The sequence below is a fragment of the Pezoporus occidentalis genome, unplaced genomic scaffold (assembly GCF_034315485.1).
Source record: "Pezoporus occidentalis ecotype Australia unplaced genomic scaffold, CSIRO_AGI_Poc_V1 ctg76, whole genome shotgun sequence".
NCBI lineage: Eukaryota > Metazoa > Chordata > Aves > Psittaciformes > Psittacidae > Pezoporus > Pezoporus occidentalis.
This window is the reverse complement of record NW_026916115.1, coordinates 1,701,920-1,719,910: the sequence shown is the minus strand read 5'-3', so window position 1 is coordinate 1,719,910 and position 17,991 is coordinate 1,701,920. Positions and strand designations below refer to the sequence as shown.

Sequence of the window (17,991 nt, the reverse complement as noted above, 5' to 3'; positions counted from 1 at the left end):
AAAGAAAATGCTATTTATTTTTTCCCCTTCCAAAACCAAACCCATCCTATTTATGAGATTTTCAGAAGTGTTTGAATTCCTTGTAAGGATTTTTTTTTTTAATTAAATTCTAATTTCCATTCAATGTACTCAGGCACAAGAGAAATAATCTAACGGAGAACTAATAACCTAACAGAGAAGAATTTTTCATTTGCTGTTTTCCAGCCTGATTCAAATGTAAAGATTAAGAATGTGAATAAACTAGACTAAACTACATAATTAAGTAAACATTGAAATACAGTGCCTATCTGATTAGCAAAAAGAACTAAATTTACTATAAAGGCTATACTTACTTTCAAATGAACATATTTTTAATGGCTACTAACCGATGAAAATCAACCTTTCCTTAGAAAAATAACCAAGAACTAGATTTAAATTGATTATTAAATCAATTAAATCAATCCAACCTGTCAGAATCTCTCTTGTTAGAGTCACTGTTAGATACAAAGCTGCTGCCTATATAGCATGCCCACACAGGAAAAACCCCTCTATGATGCAGTGCCAAAGGTATAGTGAAAGCACAGCACCTTCACAGCCCATCCACCCAAAGTTATGCCAGATGCTGCTGAGTCCTAATGTGTGCACAGACCTCACCCAAACTGAGTGCATCCATTAATACATGGAACCCATTAATGTGTCCTATTTTCTTGTATTAACCAACCAAATGTAAAAAAGTGAGTTCCTGTAACAGCCTGACCCATTTTGAGTGCCCAGTGAACACAAACTGACTTTTATTTCTTAGGAAAAAAAAAAAAAAAAAAAAATGTGCTTAAAAATAAAGCAACCAGTTGCAGCATTGCGGGATTAGTTGGATGAATCCTTCAGCGGATATAATCAGCTTAATGGCAACAAAGATCACAGTGCAGTTAGTGCAGCTGTAACACACAGAAGCATTTCACTGAAGGGAAGGTTTGCATGGGCCTGGAACAGTCCCTTTTATTTCCAGCCTTTTTGCCTCTCTCTCTCTCTCTGCAGTCCACATGCCCATCAGCTCCATTAGCATGAAAGAATTAAGGAGGGAAATGGGTAGGGTGGAGCAATTTACATCTGTGGGTCAGCATACTTACACAGCATCATATAATTCAATTAAATGGACAAATAAAGTGGTACTAGTTGTTTTCCAAACTCAGGTTAATTTTAACTTAATTCCCATGCTGCTGTGGGCTAAAGGGCTGCTTGCTGTCTGAGCCTGCCTGATACACAGATAAATGATCAGCTATCTATTATAGAAAAGAATGCTGTAGAAGTCCTGCTGCTCTTCTCTTAGGATACTCTTCAGAGTATCTTTACTGTGAGGATATTCCTCCTACCCTCACCTTCTGACAAAAAAAAAGAAAGACTAAAAGTATAGACTTGATTCCCCTAATTACAGCTCTGTTTTCACCATCAAGTCCGTTGCTTTAGATCATACCTTTTCACACTGTCACATTGCAAAAAACCCAGGATAGAACATAATAGATGTAAGGAGATTTTAGCCTACCCTGTTAAGAAATTAAGAAACACTGTTTTCTAGTGTTTCTTAATTTAAGATTTTTATCATCAAATCCAGCGATCTACCTCTCAGACACAGTGTTAACATACACAAAAATAAGCACATAAATCCTCATCTATTTATTACTAACTGTTCTATTTCTGGATTTTGCTTCCTCCAGGAAAAACTCCCCTGTTATGCAGGTGAATTGCACTAATGACTTAAAACAACTGAGGATAAATACATAAGACCCGCAAATCTGGTCTCTGGAGGAAACTGGTGGATAGATATGGCAAAAGTATGAACACCTTGGAAACAAGCCATTTTCTGTAGAGCTTGCTAAAGTCTTCTGCTCTCTGAGCTGGTAAAACTCCAAAATTGCAAAGCTGTACTTTGGAGTAAGAGCACTGAAGCAGAATTAATTCCTATTTGCAGAATAAAGACTGTTCTCAGTATCACAATGTTTTGAAGCCTTTAAACTAAATCAGTGCTTAAAGATCCACAGCACTTTTCCATAAATAATACAAGTCTGTCTTGTATTCCTCAGCCCAAACTTCCCTTTGCTTTCTCCAAAACGTCAGTTCAACACCCCACTGTCATTCTCCCCACCACAAATACCTGCATTTCAGCAGTTCTGCATGGATATAATTTGTAAAGTGCTAGGCAAATAAGCATACTCTTAAACGGGAAACGTTATTGACGGACTACCTGGCTTTCAAAACCCACCAGGAATATCAGGAGGACAGATTTGCACATGTCAAGTCCATCACCCTTAGGAGGCTTTCAAATTTTTGCTTTTTGTAACTTTACAAAATGCATCTCTGAAACTATTATACAAATTAGTTGGAAAGGGTGGGGGGGTGGGGGGGTGGAGGGGTAGGAGGAGCAGTTAAGAACATCAGTACACCCCTATGAGGACATTTAGAAGCATCTGGCTCAGAGATATTAAGAAAGGAAAGAAAAATTAATCATGCTGGCTGGGAAAAAAAAACCCTGGCATCAGCACAGCCACCTTGTCATAAGGCAGATATTAATGATGTGAACCTCCAGGGAACACTCAGACATCTGAAAGATCCACTTGTTGGCTATCACAGACTAGGCAGATTTAACTGATGCCTCTTTGAAACATGCTGAATATTACACTAAAACATTGCTAAGGATTTACTTTTTCAGTGAAACAAACCCCTTAGTGCTAAAGATCAGACATTTATTGCATTTCTTTCTTACGAAAGAGAGTGCACAAGGGAGGTCAATGCACCTTGGTGCTTATAATTATGTGAGATTTGCTACAGCAGAATGGAGCAATGCCCAGTAACTGAGTGCAAAAATATCAGATGCTGAAGCTGTGGATAATTACAATATTAGGAAAAGGAAAACAAAAGGATTTATTCCTGGGGATACCTAGGCACCTCATTCCAACAGACATTGATAGCGGAAGGCCCAGTCAGGCGTTAGCCACTTAACGTTTTGTAGACCTGTAGCTTAGCTGCTCAGTAGCTGTGAGAGACACACAAAAGAAATGGAGGTGAAAACTGGCCGAGTATTTTAGAAAGAGAAGAAGCAAAAAGGATCTTGCTGGAATGCAAGACAATGGGAAAAAAAAAACCATGCCTGGCCAAGGCACTGCAGCAATGGGGGTATGTCCTGACACCGCACTGCATCTCGTTTCATCTCAAACATAACTCCTCAGGGTTAATGTAGGACATAAAGTTGGTGGCAGCAACAATAACTAGAATTTACAATTTCAGAAGAATTTATTTAGCCAACAAAACATGGCAAACCCCTCCTTTTTATCTACCTTGTTACTTCTCCAGAGCCGAAGCAATCTTTCCTAACACACTGAAAGGAAACACAATAAAGAAACCACTAATCTGCTTGTACTTGAAGTGCTGCTAAAAGCACACCAGACACCCCCAACATAATCTTACATGTATTTTCTCATCTCTTGGGCCATCTGTGACTAGCTACAATTCCAGATTCATGGGACGCACAGCTGACTCACTGAAGTACAGCACCAGCTATACAAACTAAGTGTTTCAAAGACAAAATAATGATTGGAAAGCCCCAAGCTGTTTATATGCTATATGATGATGCAGAAAACACTACCATGGGAGCTAACAAGCAGTTACATCAAACAACATGGGTTGTGGTTGGCAAATCTAGATGGACAATTCTCCAGTTAGAGAATGTTGCTCAGATATTCTTAGTTTAGAAACAGCAAACTCTCACGCTTAAGTGTAACCCTGGAGACCAGCACTGTACCAGATGTTTTCAGTAGCTGGACACAAGGTTGAAAGCATCATCCATCCAGAAACAGTGCTACTGTCTGCCTAAATCAGAAACAATTTTGCAGCTGGATGACAATGTTTTTAAACCACCCTATCCCAGAAGGAAACACTTCCTGTACGGGGTACAGCTGTGATACATTCCAATGCAAATGAAGCAATTTTCTCTTTTTCTCTATGGAAAGTCTCCCATTTCTTCCCCATCACTGAATTTATCTCCCAATGGACTTGATAAAATATAGCACTTGCAGGTTTGGTTTTTTTTTTTAATTATCACAGAAAGGGACACATTCAGCCCTAAGATACATGGCAATAAAGTCCCATTGACTTAAGCAGGGAATTCAAGTATTTATCCTTCATCAGAAGTCCTCAGTAATGACACATTACCATCCCTTAAATCCTCAGACTACTTCTACCATGACTCTCTGTGTCACCACTGTCTGGCATTGCTTGGGGAAGTGAAGAGCCAATAATACTATTTTCTGCTGATCTCTGTTTTGTTCTCTTACATCCATTCACTCAATCTTTCCATTTGTGCTATCTGTTAACACTGCAACTGATGCCAAGATGATCTCTTTGCTTGATTACTGACATTTCTACTAGCTACAAGAGACAAAATAAGGTAGAAGAGCTGAGGGCAAAATTAAACCTGCTATTATCTATGTGCTAGTTTACAGGTGTGCCTTGCTTGGTGTATGGAAAGGCACTGCGGTCACAGGCATCTAGGGAGAGAATCGGGCACAGCAATGAAAACTTACAGTTCAGTAAATGTTTTAAAAGCTTGAAAAGATTTTCTTTTCTACTTACACTGGGCTTTCCTTTCCCCAGGCAAAACAAAACACTTTCTTTATGATTTTGTAGTTATTCTCACATAAATTCAGAGAGTTGTTTCATATTATAATTTACATGTGCGCAAGAGGAATACTTGAGCTGAGAGGCAAAAAAGAAAACACCAATGACTTAAAAGAAGTCTAAATGAATAGTTTATATTGTCTTTAATTTTAGACACAGTGCACATTTATAACCTGTCTTTACATTGTGGTTTATCCCAAGTGACTGGGCTCCCATGGCTTTAGCATGTTGTTTCTTACCAGCTGATGAGTGCAAACTGACCACATCTGCACTTAACTTTTCCATCTGAGAAGTAAACTTAATGATAAAGTCACCATAGCTTTGAGTTTTTCTGCTGCTGTGCAACATCCAGACTGAAACTGTCTTCAAGGTTTAAATTAACCTCTTTTACTTTGCAATTAGGACTGGAAGTAAGGCTGTATTTGATCACTTCCCGTCATTCAGAAAACAAGCACTTGGTTATTAAGCTATGAAAAATTGCTAATTTGCAATTGCTGAGCCACAACTTTACAAATCTCTTCTGAGTTTGACCACTGGAATTTAAAGCGCAATGCTCAATTTCACACCACTTCAGAAGCAAAAATTACCATGTAATCTGTGAGCACTGCTTGAAAATATCCTAACAATAGCAGCAGGAATAGGCCATTACAGAGAAGGTAACCAGGAGTCTTTTGCAGACCTGGCTTCTGACTCAGACTCCATTTGCACAGTCCAAGTGCGATTAAAACTTGAGGTTAAAAAAAAAAAGAAGAAAGAAAACAGTAAATTGGAATTTCCTGCACACAGGTAACCAGGCCTCTGGCTGCATCCAAGCACATGCCAAGGCTTCTCTGCAATGTATTCCAGCCTACTGCTTTCGGAAATACTTCTCTTGTCTTCCGTGTTGGAGAAAGTCAACCAGTCAGAACTCCCTCTTTACTGTATTGTTCATTAATCACTATCTTGCTTTCAAGGCCACACTGAAAGGGAGACATTTCTCATCTGATCACCAAGCCAGGGAAAGAAAATGCCTATAGATAGAGCTGGTGCTTTCCTCCTCTCTTTCAACATCTCACACACAGACAAAGCCCACCACTGTGCTCAGCCTCGCTGTCAGCAGCAGGGATGCATGGGGTTTTCCCCAGTGTGAAGCAGAGAAGTTGCCTGGAGGTACAGCCACATCCAGCCACTTGGCTCCACCTCTGTGCTACCCCTCCCCACAGCTGTCAGGGGCATATGCATCCTATGAAACAGACCTCCAAAACCATTCTGGGTAAGAATAACCTTTAGGCCATTCCAATTCCTTTCCCTTGCCTCACAAAACCACTGCTGGATGTACACTAAAGGAAGGAAATATCACAGGGGAAAAACCAAAATCAATTAAAAGAAATTTGCAAACCATTGTGTGAAACAGCATCTCATTTAGAGCAGCCAGTTTTTATCTGTAGGGCGAGTAATTGCCATACTATCACAGCAGTAACATCATGCATCAGAGAAGGTGACAGCATTTTTAGGGGTATTTATTGTATGCATACTAAATTCAAGACTGTACCCCGCAAATTAATTTTCAAGGGTGACAGAAGTCAGCTGGCTAGAGCTGTTATTGCTAATAGGTAGAAAAGACCCACTTAATCACTTTGCATTTTTATTTGTAGAAGATAAAGAAACATTTCTTTCACTAATAGTTTCATGCTTGTTTCATCTCATTTTATCTGGACTGCAAGTTCTGTTTAACTTCATTTGATCAGTTTTGTAAAGATTTTAGAACTACCATATTTTTATAATCTTGTTATAGCCATAAGATAAAAATGATTATTTGCCCCACCATTTCCCAAGTTGGAAACCAAGACAGAAAGAAATCAAGTGACTTGTCCAAGGTCACACTGGGATTCTGTAGCAGAAATGGAGAATTAGAAATCTGAACTCGATTCTGAAAACAGCCAAAAAAGGAAATTTCCTCATCAAATCCACAGGGATTCTACAGACCTGGACATCTATCACTATGTTTTTAAATAATATACAGAACTGTGGATAACCCAGTTCTGAACGGGCAGATCCTGCTATTCCTCTCAGGTGAAGTACAACAAGCAAGTTCTCTCACTAATAAATAAAACCACCCTACCACTACTACCAGATGGGAGGAGCCTGAAGTTTAGCAAAAGCACCTGAAGGTTTATCACTTGCAAGTTTTGAAAATTTCAAACAGCAGGTCTGCACCACAGCTGTGTCTCTACAAAGAGGAAAAAAGTGGTAGTAATCATATTTTAATTTTTTTCTCCTAAGCCTTAGCAGAGGCATAATAGAATCTTAGAATCACAGAATAGTTAGGGTTGGAAAGATCATCTAGTTCCAACCCCCCTGCCTCACACTAAACCATGTCACCCAAGGCTCTGTCCAACCTGGCCTTGAACACCCCCAGGGATGGAGCATTCACAACTTCCCTGGGCAACTCATTCCAGTGCCTCACCACCCTCACAGTAAAGAACTTCCTCCTTATATCCAATCTAAACTTCCCCTGTTTAAGTTTGAACCCATTACCCCTTGTCCTATAACTACAGTCCCTAATGAACAGTCCATCCCCAACAACCCTATAGCCCCCCTTCAGATACTGGAAGGCTGCTATGAGGTCTTCACGCAGCCTTCTCTTCTTCAGGCTGAACAGCCCCAACTTTCTCAGCCTATCTTCATATGGGAGGTGCTCCAGTCCCCTGATCATCCTCGTGGCCCTCCTCTAGACTTCTTCCAACAGTTTGATGCCTTTTTTATGTTGAGGACACCAGAACTGCACACAACACTCCAAGTGAGGTCTCACGAGAGCAGAGGGGCAGGATCATCTCCTTCAATCTGCTGGTCATGGTCCTTTTGATGCTCCTTCAGGACCCGTGGATGGATTTCATCAGGTCCTATGGAATTGTGTATGTTCAGGTTCTTAAGATGGTCAAGCTAAAGGGAAATATCCATCTTAGTTCCATACATTTGAGACACGTTACTCACAACATATCACTGTTAAGTGGTGAGTTGTTCAGCACTGTGGTACATCTGGATTTTTCTGTTAAGTTTTTATATGCATGCTAAATAAATTACTCAATCATCCTCTCCCTCTGATAATGGGAAACAACAGTTGTCAATGCAGTTTTGTTTGCAAGTGTGTTTAACAGCCTCAGGGACTTCATTTTGCTCCTATCCCAGCTGGGCAGGAACGAAGCAGGAGTGCACAAACAATGCAACAGAAGCCTGCAGAATGAATCCACCAACTTAAGGGAAGGAGGTTGAGGTTGTGCTGGGAATGGGACATGAATGAGGAAAGTAAAGTAGTATATAGCAATAGCAAGTATATGCATGTACTGAACTGCTGCCTTGTTAACTACATTCTGTCCATGTGAAGCAAATGTCCTGCAGTGGAAAACAAGAGGTGTTTTTCAAAGACAGTTTCAAAAGGGTGTGAGAGTACAGCAACCACTTATACACAAATATCAACAGCTGCTTATTAGATTAAAACCTGAAAGCTGACCTGACAAGGTGTTTGACCTAGACCTCTACACTTGAACAGGGAAGCCAAAGAGATCTGAACATTCTTGACAAGACAGACATTAACAGCAGCTTTAGACTTATGCAGTGCTAATGTGAAGAGGAGGTATGTCAAACCAAGTCACTGGCTGCGTCCAAGCTACAGTTCCCATCTCTCTTCCAAGCTGTGTTGAAGTACATTGGCAGAACAACATCCATCAGGCATGTATCAAATGCTGACCACAGCAGTATTTGTCCTCTGCAAAGATGATACCAGCAGAACAGTCAGATCTGCATAAACATTGCATTAATAACAGACTGGGTGAAGATTGCATTTTAATATTGAACTGCAGTTGAAGTACTGATTTATTTGAAAGATCAGAGAAGCTTCATCAGTTGCTAGCATTGACAACTACTTCAGTACCTACTTCTAGGGGATGCTGTGCGTATCCTTTAACGCCACAAGTCTCATGCTAGGACCTCCAGCTTCTTCCCCACCTTTGGAGCTAGGGGATCAGTGTTGTAGTCAACACCAAAAGTCATTACATGGTTAGGTAAGGGCTTGAGAAACCAGTCATCGCCAGCACATACAACCCCCCACAAACAGAACATTTTGGAGATCAGAGCAGAGACACCAACTGCTTTTCCAAAGAACAGGCAAGACCACATCTGCCTCCACTGGCTTCTCTCACACTAAAAATCTACCTTAATGATTATTTACACTTCCCTCTTCCAACCTTCCTCCCTCCTCTTATGTAAACATGCTATAAATACAGACTTGGCATAAAGCCCACCAATCTACTACTCAGTTTCCCCCTGTTCTAAAGGTCTTTCTCTGGACAAGCTATGATTTAGCTCCAAGTTCCTGTAAGCCTGAGCAACTTCTTCCAACCTCCATCACCACTAATGTGACACATGCCCTTGTGATACTGGTGAGACACCCATACCGTGAGAAACCAAATCCAAATTTCATCATGACTCACATGGACTTCTTTATGGCCATCCTTCTGTGGCTCCTATGAGCCCTTTACAGGTTCTTCAGAGTTTTGGAGGGCACACTGACAGAAGTCACCCTACACTGTACATGCCATCGGACTTTGCCCTTAACAAGACCAAGACCTCTGGCCAATGTCAGATAATCCGTCACTATAAGCTACTTGCATCCAAGCCAGATATTTATTGGTATTGATCTGCCTGGTCCCAGCGAAAGACTTTTGTTCTCCCAACCCGGGACTTTGACCTCAATTAAGTTATGAATTTCAATCCGATAGACTGCTCCACTTACCCTGCTGCTCTCCCTGACTGGATTAATTAGAATTAGCTAGGCTGGGAGTCACCCCGAGTGCCTCATGGATCGTGTTATTTTAATAATAAATAAAGAGACAGCAGCAGCATACAAGGAAGGATTTTGAAAGATTGTTCGTCCAAGAGCATCATTCAGAACCTGCCAATACTAATTTCTCTGAGTTTGATTACCTCATTTACTTCTTTTTATTTCTATTCATTAATTGAGTTTTATCCCCCATTACTTCAGCTCCCCAAATGTGCCCTTCCTATAAAGGAACCAGACACACACTTTGCTGTTACAAAGTTTTATTACTGCAGCTCATCAAAAGTATAGTTAGCAGGAATGGAATAGTCATTAAGCATTTAATAATCTAATAGTGCTGAGGAAATATATATATAATAGGGGAGGGGGAAGGGAAAGGAAAAGAAAGGGACAAGGCAATCCTGTCTACTGCCATAAAACGTGCACTGAGGGCTCTTTGTACAGATAGCTAATTGGCTGGTGGACAACACCAAGCATCTTCAAGAAGGTAATATCTAACACTGGAGAAAATGCATACAGCCATCAGGGTGTTTTCTGACATCACAACAATGCCTTTGGAACGAGCCAAAAATGGGTTGAATACCAAAGATATTTGATTGGCAAGGGGAAGTTTCTGAACTAGTGAGGCGGGGCCTGTTAGCTACATTATCCTTATTACTTCTCTTTCCCTATGAAAGCAATTACAAACTTGAAGATGTTGGGTTGCCCAGGCCTCTACTGAAATGGATTGTGTCTTGGCCAGCCATGTCACAGACATACTACAGAGTTATTGACCCATAAATGAACACTTATTTGTCATGCTCATTTTAATGTTTAATTGGCTGGAACAGCAGAAGCAGGTTTAGATGATGGAAGTTTACCAAATCTTCCAACACTGATGTCCAGCTTGCAGATAGCCAACTCCTAGAGCTGAGAACAAATGCAGCAGACAACTGCAGTGCGCTTTCCACCTTCATGTAAGTTCATGCCATCATTTTGTGAGAAAACCTTCACAGGACAGCGTGATTTATTCCAGCCAAGATGAGCCTTGTTGTAAGACGACAGAAGACACAGTACAACATGGGATATCAAAGCTGGAACAGGTCTGTTAGATAAACCAGAAGGTCACTCCAGGATAGGATTTATTTGTTTTGTTGCAAAAGAAAGCAATTGAGCAGTCTGTCTGAGAGACAGAGGGAGAATGAACCACCAAGACTTCTGCTATCCTTCATACCAGCAGGAATGCCTGTTCACATGGATTTCCAAAAGCCTTTTGATAAATTCTCTCACCAAAGGCTATTAAATAATACTGTCACAGAGAAAGAGGAAAAGTCTTTGCATCCTTGATAACTGACTACAAAAGTAAAGATTGAATAGGAATAAACAGCCAGCTTGCACAATTGCTGGTGATCACTGGAGTCTCTGAGGGATCTGGCAAGAGCCTAGGTTGGTCAACCCACAGAAATGAACAGGGGAAGCAGGACTGAGAGTGAAGCATCCAAGCCTGTTAAGCCAAAAGCTGACTGTTTTTTGTTTTGTTGTGTGTGGGTATTTTTAGTTTTGTTTTTTAGAGCAAAATGGAAGAGACAACTACTGACAACAGATGAATACAAAATTCCATTTGGAAAGTAAACCCAGAGTTGCTCAGATTAAAAAGTCCTCAAGGAGAATGGGAGTGGCAGAAATTAACTCCTTCAAAACATGGAAAGCTTTTTCAAAAAAAAGAAAAAGAAAAAGATGTTCTAGGAACTTAGGAACCACGTCTCCTGAGTGGCTGATTGGCAGTTCCTCTGACAGGGAGAGGTGACACAAAGGCTATAGGAAATGAAGCAAGGCTAGAGACCATTCCTATGGTGATTAGAGATCATTCCAATGGTGATTCATTCACCTGAAAAACCAGCTCGACTGCCGGTGGTATCCTGTTTGTGAAGTTAACCAAACACCTTAATGAGGGGCTAAAGCATTTTCAACAATGACTTCATGAATTACAGGTGTTTTAGCACATGCTTATTTCAGAGAGACAAAGTGACACGGGGCCATCCCATGTCCTCACAGGGAGGCATACAAGCTAAGGCTCTTTCCTGCCTCTGCAAAGACATATGAACACAGTAGGGAGTAAAACACCTGTTTCTTCTCTGCAGCAGAACATTCGCAGCACCATGATGCCATCTGCAGTGACCTCAAAGCTCACTGCTGCTGGCCTCTGCGTACTTTGAGTATTGGTAGAGACTGCAGTCATCATACCACAAAATACCTGTGCTGGTCAGGCACAGAAACAGGCACAAGGCTCCCTGCTGCTGAGCTAAGACTGTATGTCTACTGCCAGGCTGCATTCCCCCGGCACCAGCAGGGTCCACGGAAAGTGCATCACTCTGCACAACACAGCCCTCAATACCAGGTGATGGCCACAAGCCATGCACTCTCACAGCAATCCACTAACATGTGCTGCTGTCCTCAGTCCCCAGCTTTAAACCCTGCATTTTGATTACCCTGAAAGAAGCTTTAGATCTTGCGGGTGCAGCAGCAAAGACCACTGCCTGTTTTTTCAGGACCAGCCCTTGGACTTTTCTTTTCAAACATTTTGCATGTAGTGGTTGAAAGGACTGTGTGCAGACCCTGAAATCACTGCTGGAACATCACAGAAGCCTGCAGTTGCTTTCTCAGCTGGTAAGCCTGCTTTGCAGGCAATGCTGCACGCATACTGACTGAGAAAGGGTGCCAACTGCTTTGCTGCACCAGCAATAAAGCAATGATTCATATGTCTACAAGAAGCAGAAGAAACAAAGACTGTACATATCAAGCTGGAAGATGGGAAGAAACAATGCAAAAATAAAACCAAACCCTAGCCTGCACAAGCAGAAGCAAGTTATCATCTGTACAACCTACAGTTTCTGTTGATGAGGCTTGAGGTGTCTTCAGAAGCTGGAGAGTAAACTAGGGATAAATCTCTGCATCTCCAAGCATGTATTCAGAGCTGCAAATATTTTGCAAATGTTTTTGCTGAAAGGGACTTTTCTCCTAGTAGGTAAAATCAGCATCTGCTGAGTGGTGACCATTTAACATTCAACCTGCTGCCAATCTACATTCCACAGAGAGACCCACAGGAGAGACATGGAGCTGTGCCACTTCTAATAACTGTGTGACTGGCAGTATGTCAATGCTTTAATGTAGAAAGCTACCCTCTGTCACTAAGCAGATCTCTCCTTTCTTTTGGCTAATGGCTTTCACACCCATTGGCAACAATGTCAAGACTGAAGGGGTATAAGCCTGCAGTCTTTAGATCTGCCTGACAAAGCTGACTACAGAAATACTGAGACAGGGACTGGAGGGAGTGGGTATAAGGAAAGAAGAAAACTATCATGGTTAATAATTCTGCTCTCATTGCTTTGCATTTCATCTTCGTTTAAACAGGGTCTCCATTTATTTGACATTCTACCTTCCTACTGCAGCAATGGTCAATTCAGCAGTACCTGCAACATCCTTTGCCTACTGAGAGCGTAACTATGCCAAACCCTCTGCAGCAATCATCAGATCTGGGACAGGATCCCTTCTGGCTTTATGAGCCAAGCTTTTAGCATATTTAGGGGAAAATTTATACCAGGGACATTAGCTGCAAGGGCACAAGGCTCAGACATTTTCCTTTTTAATCTCAGCCAGGTTCAGAGAATGGTCATAATAGCAGAGTACTTTGGCAGCTGGCATCCTACCTACAAGTGTGTTTGTGCTGATTAGCTTGCAGCAGAGGTGGTAGGCTGCATGGATGCACACAACATATTCAGTGGGGAGGGGGAAAGTTGTGTAGATACAGCCTTGGAACTTTGGTCCTTGGTCAGAACAGTCAAGATGCCCACACTGCTGCAACATCTCCCTATAGATACAGAAAAATGAGGGCATGACCTATATTTGGTGCGAGAGGCAGGGATGTGTGTTTGCCAAGACCAGCTTGATTTTTAAATGTCTATGCAATGACTCCAACACAAGGCCCATGCAAAGACTGAAGCAGTTTGTACTCTTGCTGTGAAATCAAAATGAGCAATACTGAAAAAGACAGGCAAGGAGCCCTGACTTTTCATCGAGGTTTTTTTGTTTTTTTTTTCCCTTGCTTTTTATTCTATATAGACACAATGCTTTTAGAGTCACACGGGAAAATAGAAAAAACATACAAATAAAACAAAACCAACAGATCCCCCATCTTAGCAATTTTTAACATATCCATAATTTTGACTTCATTTTTAGCTAATGGTAGAAATTAGTCTTTGGATAGTTGATAAAAATCAACCTGTCTCTGCTGGGTTAGGACCGTGATCTGTGGCCCAGTAACTACTTCTAGTACAATTGATTTTCTTTTTTGGCAACCAATAGGCCAGTCAATAATAATGTTGTTTGAGAAGGATTGAGTCATGAGGGAGATGAATCCTCCTTGCCATTTATTATGTTTGTATTGTCTTCATTTGAAAAGATTTTTTTCCCTTTTTTTTTTCTTTCCCCCTATGAGGATGTGAGTGAAAGTATTTCTAAGGGAACGGCTACTCCATGTCCCCATCTCCAGAAGCCTTCTGACTCACAAGTGTGTTAGCATGCAAATAGACAAGAGGAAAGTGGCTGTCTGCAAGCGATGTGCTGCAGGGGACTGGGAAAAAAAGCTGGGGAGGCAGCCACATTCTTCCTGCTACTCTAGACATCTTTTAGGAAAAAAGAAAAAAAGAAAAAATCCAGCTAACCCAAAATCACACCAGAAAGCATGACTTCAAACAGCTGTGCAGCCTTGCATGAATTGGTACAAGATACAGATACATCAGCACTAAAAGCAACCAGGTCTTCTCTGCAGACAGCACAGACACTAGGTGCTTTTCACTGAAATTACTAGTGTATATTAATAAAATAAAAATAAAGTAGATAAAATAAATTAAAAATCTGCATATACTAGCAACAGATTTTCTAATCTGACGGGTTTCAGTTTTCCTTCTCAAGTTGCCTTGTCAAACCGCTAAGGGTCCATGGGTGACCCTTGAGAACTTGTTGGCAAGCAGTTGAAAATCTCAGTACAGTGATCTGCACCTTTACTAGGAAAGTGAAAGGTCAGCAAATAAAAACTGAAGACAAGTTATAGGTTTTCTTCATCCTTATCATAGCACAATTTTAGCATACACAGATTATTAGCATAGCACTGATGATTAACAGAACTGTACAATGATGTAGTTTAAAAATCATAAAATAATACCTAGATACAATTTTAACTCAGCTGTTCTACTACACAGACATGTACAGAGATCTCAATTATCTCTCCTGTGCCAAGAGATACAGTTCCACTTAAAAATAACAGTATTTATTTGAAGACTTGTTCAAGTGGCAAGATAGGCTTGAAAATCTTTTTCAAAGTGAACTGATTTGTGGCAATCACTCCAGGACTGTTCTGCATGCATTCCCAAGGGCACATCCTAAACACAGAGATTATTATTTTGGAGCAGAGTATCCACAAATGGAACAAGGTGCAGCCACAGCAAGTCCAGGAGGAGAGTCTATGGTCTTCTGTTTTGATGTCCTTCTCTCTCTCATTGAATAATCACCATACTGTGATGCCCTTCATCTTTCTTAAAACAGCACTAATAATTTGTATACCTGCAATGCTCCCTGCACAGGACAAGCAATCACGTGTGACTTTTGCACCAGAGGACAAAATCCTCCTTTTCAAACTGCCTTACTTGCCTTGCTCTTGCAGGAGAAGGTGACCAGACAGATCCCGCCCCAAGAGCGATCTTCCACCTAAGAGTGTGTAATCAGTACACTGTGCCTAAACTTCCCCTAAATACACTAAAGGAACCCCCCCCTGAAAGCTTGTTGAACATCGGGGGGCAGAGCCGAGTTCTGCTGTCTCCTCCACACTGGCACTGCACCACCAGATACAAATGAAGACGAACAAATTCTCCAACCAGGCCAGCTTGCTGTTCCTGGCAGGGGGAGCACTGAGGAGGCCATAGTACAGCTGCAGGGGAGCACAAAGCTGGGATGCAGTCCGGCACAATTTGCATCCAGTGCCTCCCCAGAAAACCTCCTTTCCAAGGCCAGAGAAAACACTGTAAGGAATATCTCTCCCTGTAGGGGAAAAAGGTTTTCCTTTGTTGCTCATCTTGTGCAAGTAAAGCTTATCCACATCTTCATACATTTTAAAGCTAGAAATAGATATTATAATCATGTTGCTGACCTGCTTCATAACTGGTATGAATATATTCCCCTTCCTTTTCAATTAGAAGCCTACATTTTAGGCAAACGGTTCCAGTGGAAGGAGGCCGTTTTCAGACTGAGCCCCAAGCTCTGGATACTTCCAGCAGAGTACCATATCACCACCCACTTTGAAATGGCCTCTGGCTCTGAAGATTTAGGTAATTCAATTACACAAATGCTCCTTTTTTCTACTTTTCAACAAAGTAGAACAGCCTGTTGCCTTTCTGTATCCCCTTGCCCATGGCAATCGCTTACCACCTCTTTTCAAATGTGCTATTAGAGTTAATTATGAACAATCAGAGAACTCAATGGCTGTAGCTTTTCAGTGACATTAGTGAACTACCCTTTTGAAACTGCAGTACCACTGTTTAAAACAAAAAGCACAGCCGCTGGACCACTGCAGTCCACATTGCAGTGTGGTTATTCCCAGAATTAAAGCAGTTTCGAGCATGCTACACGAACGAAGAGGGCCAAACAACTTCTCCTCCTGCTCCCAAGCTGTCTGTTTATCAACAAAGAGCAGTAAGTTGACTCTTGCAGAGCCTCTTGATCCAGAAGCTGCTAGCACTTTGACAATAGATAGTACAAAGATAACTAAAATAAAGCAGCAAAAAGTGAATAAAGCACATCTGTGGGCACAATGAACTGGTATGCTTCACTCCAGGTGGCCTAGCAGAGCACCACCGTCACAGTCTGCTTAGAGCAGCTAAATCCTTTAGCACATTCCAAGAGAGCCAAGATGGAAGAGCATTTATTAAAAAGGTAATGGAAGAGAACATAAATCTGTCGTGCTGTTTGACTAACTTTTAAGAAGCAGACAAAAAACACAGGCAATTAAAAAAAAATAAACTGGTTTATAGCATTTTTCTCCTTCGCTATCTGCTCATAACCAGCATAATCCCAAATTCATTCTTTATCTTTTACACTGCTTGCATGCAGGTACTGCTGCAAAATTGAACAAGACAAAAACACCTGAATTGCTCAGCAGTGGGTGGAAACTGCAGAGGCTGCTTGTATGCCCTGGGCCCTGGCAGAGATGCTGCATGCAGCCTGTGAAGGGAACCTCTACTGAGAGCACACTGCTCTGAAGTAATAGTGACACTGATTCAAGTTACCAGAGATTCCCTTACACCTAACCCACTGGTACTGTATAACAGGCACTGTGGTGTTTATGACCTGTTAAGAAGCCAGGCTTTTTCCCTCTCCCTTTTTCTTCTGATTGCTCTTAAAATTCCTTCTGCTCTTGCTTTGGATGAGTTCTTACAGGGTAAAGGTCAAAATAAAAAAAAGAGAAATAAACATTAGGTCACAAAGTCTTGAAATGTTATTGCAATTTATATATGACTGAGAATAAAAATGTGTCTGCTTTCTCTGGGAACATACCTACATGCAAACAGAGACCTTTCTAAAAATTCTCCTTTATTACCTTGGTGGGGGAAAAAAATAAAAATCAAAGATTGATTTTCTTTTTACGGCTATTATTAACCTTTTGTTACTGGCCAAAAATCATCTGGTTAGAAAATGTGCAATAGATCAAAAAGAAAAACACGGTAAGAATTTAACAGAAAATTAATACTCAGGGAAAACCAAGATGACTCTCCCTTCAGCCTTTTCTTTTACAACTCAGACTTCACCTCCAAAGAAATGAGACAAGCGTCAAAGAGGGGTGACTTTTCAGACTGCTGCAGTGATACAGCATCCCAAACAGAACCATCTCCCAGGCTGGCAGGGCAAAAGGGACTGGCAGGTGTCTGACCTGACTCCACCCCAATTTCAATGCAAAGCTATTCCCATGTGTATCTGACACATCGCTCACTTGCTCCAAGTGAAAGGCAACTAACTGGTCTCAACAGTGAGGCATGTAAAGCTCATCATTTGTACCGGCTCCACTGCCCCTCTTCAGTGTAAGGGAAAACTCTCATAAAATCCATTACAACTGAAATCACCCAACATCTAAGCATGAAGACATGGCTCTCCCTAGCTACTGTGAAGCCATGCTTCCTAATACAAGGCAAAGGCAAGAAAGACTTTTTTTTTTTTTAAACCAATTCCATGTGTGCTAAATACCAGCACAGCTATTTCTAGCCTGTGAACCCTACAGGTCTGCTGACAAGTCTTCAGATTGCAACTGTGCATAAGGTTCACCTCTTACAAATTTCTGAAGCATTTATCGCAAGGCTGCCCAAGATCTCACTGGTAAGAGCTAGCAAATTCGTCAGCAGAGGTGTATCTATGCCCAAACTGGGCAGGAGAGCAAAGCCAATAAGTGCCATGCTGGTCAAGAGCAGTCAATCATAATTCAACAGAAATAGGTTGGACAATTATTT

The 17,991-nt window shown here is 41.3% G+C and overlaps 1 protein-coding gene across 2 annotated transcripts in view; it reads right to left on the bottom strand.

The window, feature by feature from the left end:
• The window catches only part of ACBD6 (acyl-CoA binding domain containing 6), a 91,400-nt gene that overhangs the window by 23,495 nt on the left and 49,914 nt on the right, over nt 1–17,991 (bottom strand). The gene's annotated exons all lie outside the window — the stretch shown is intronic.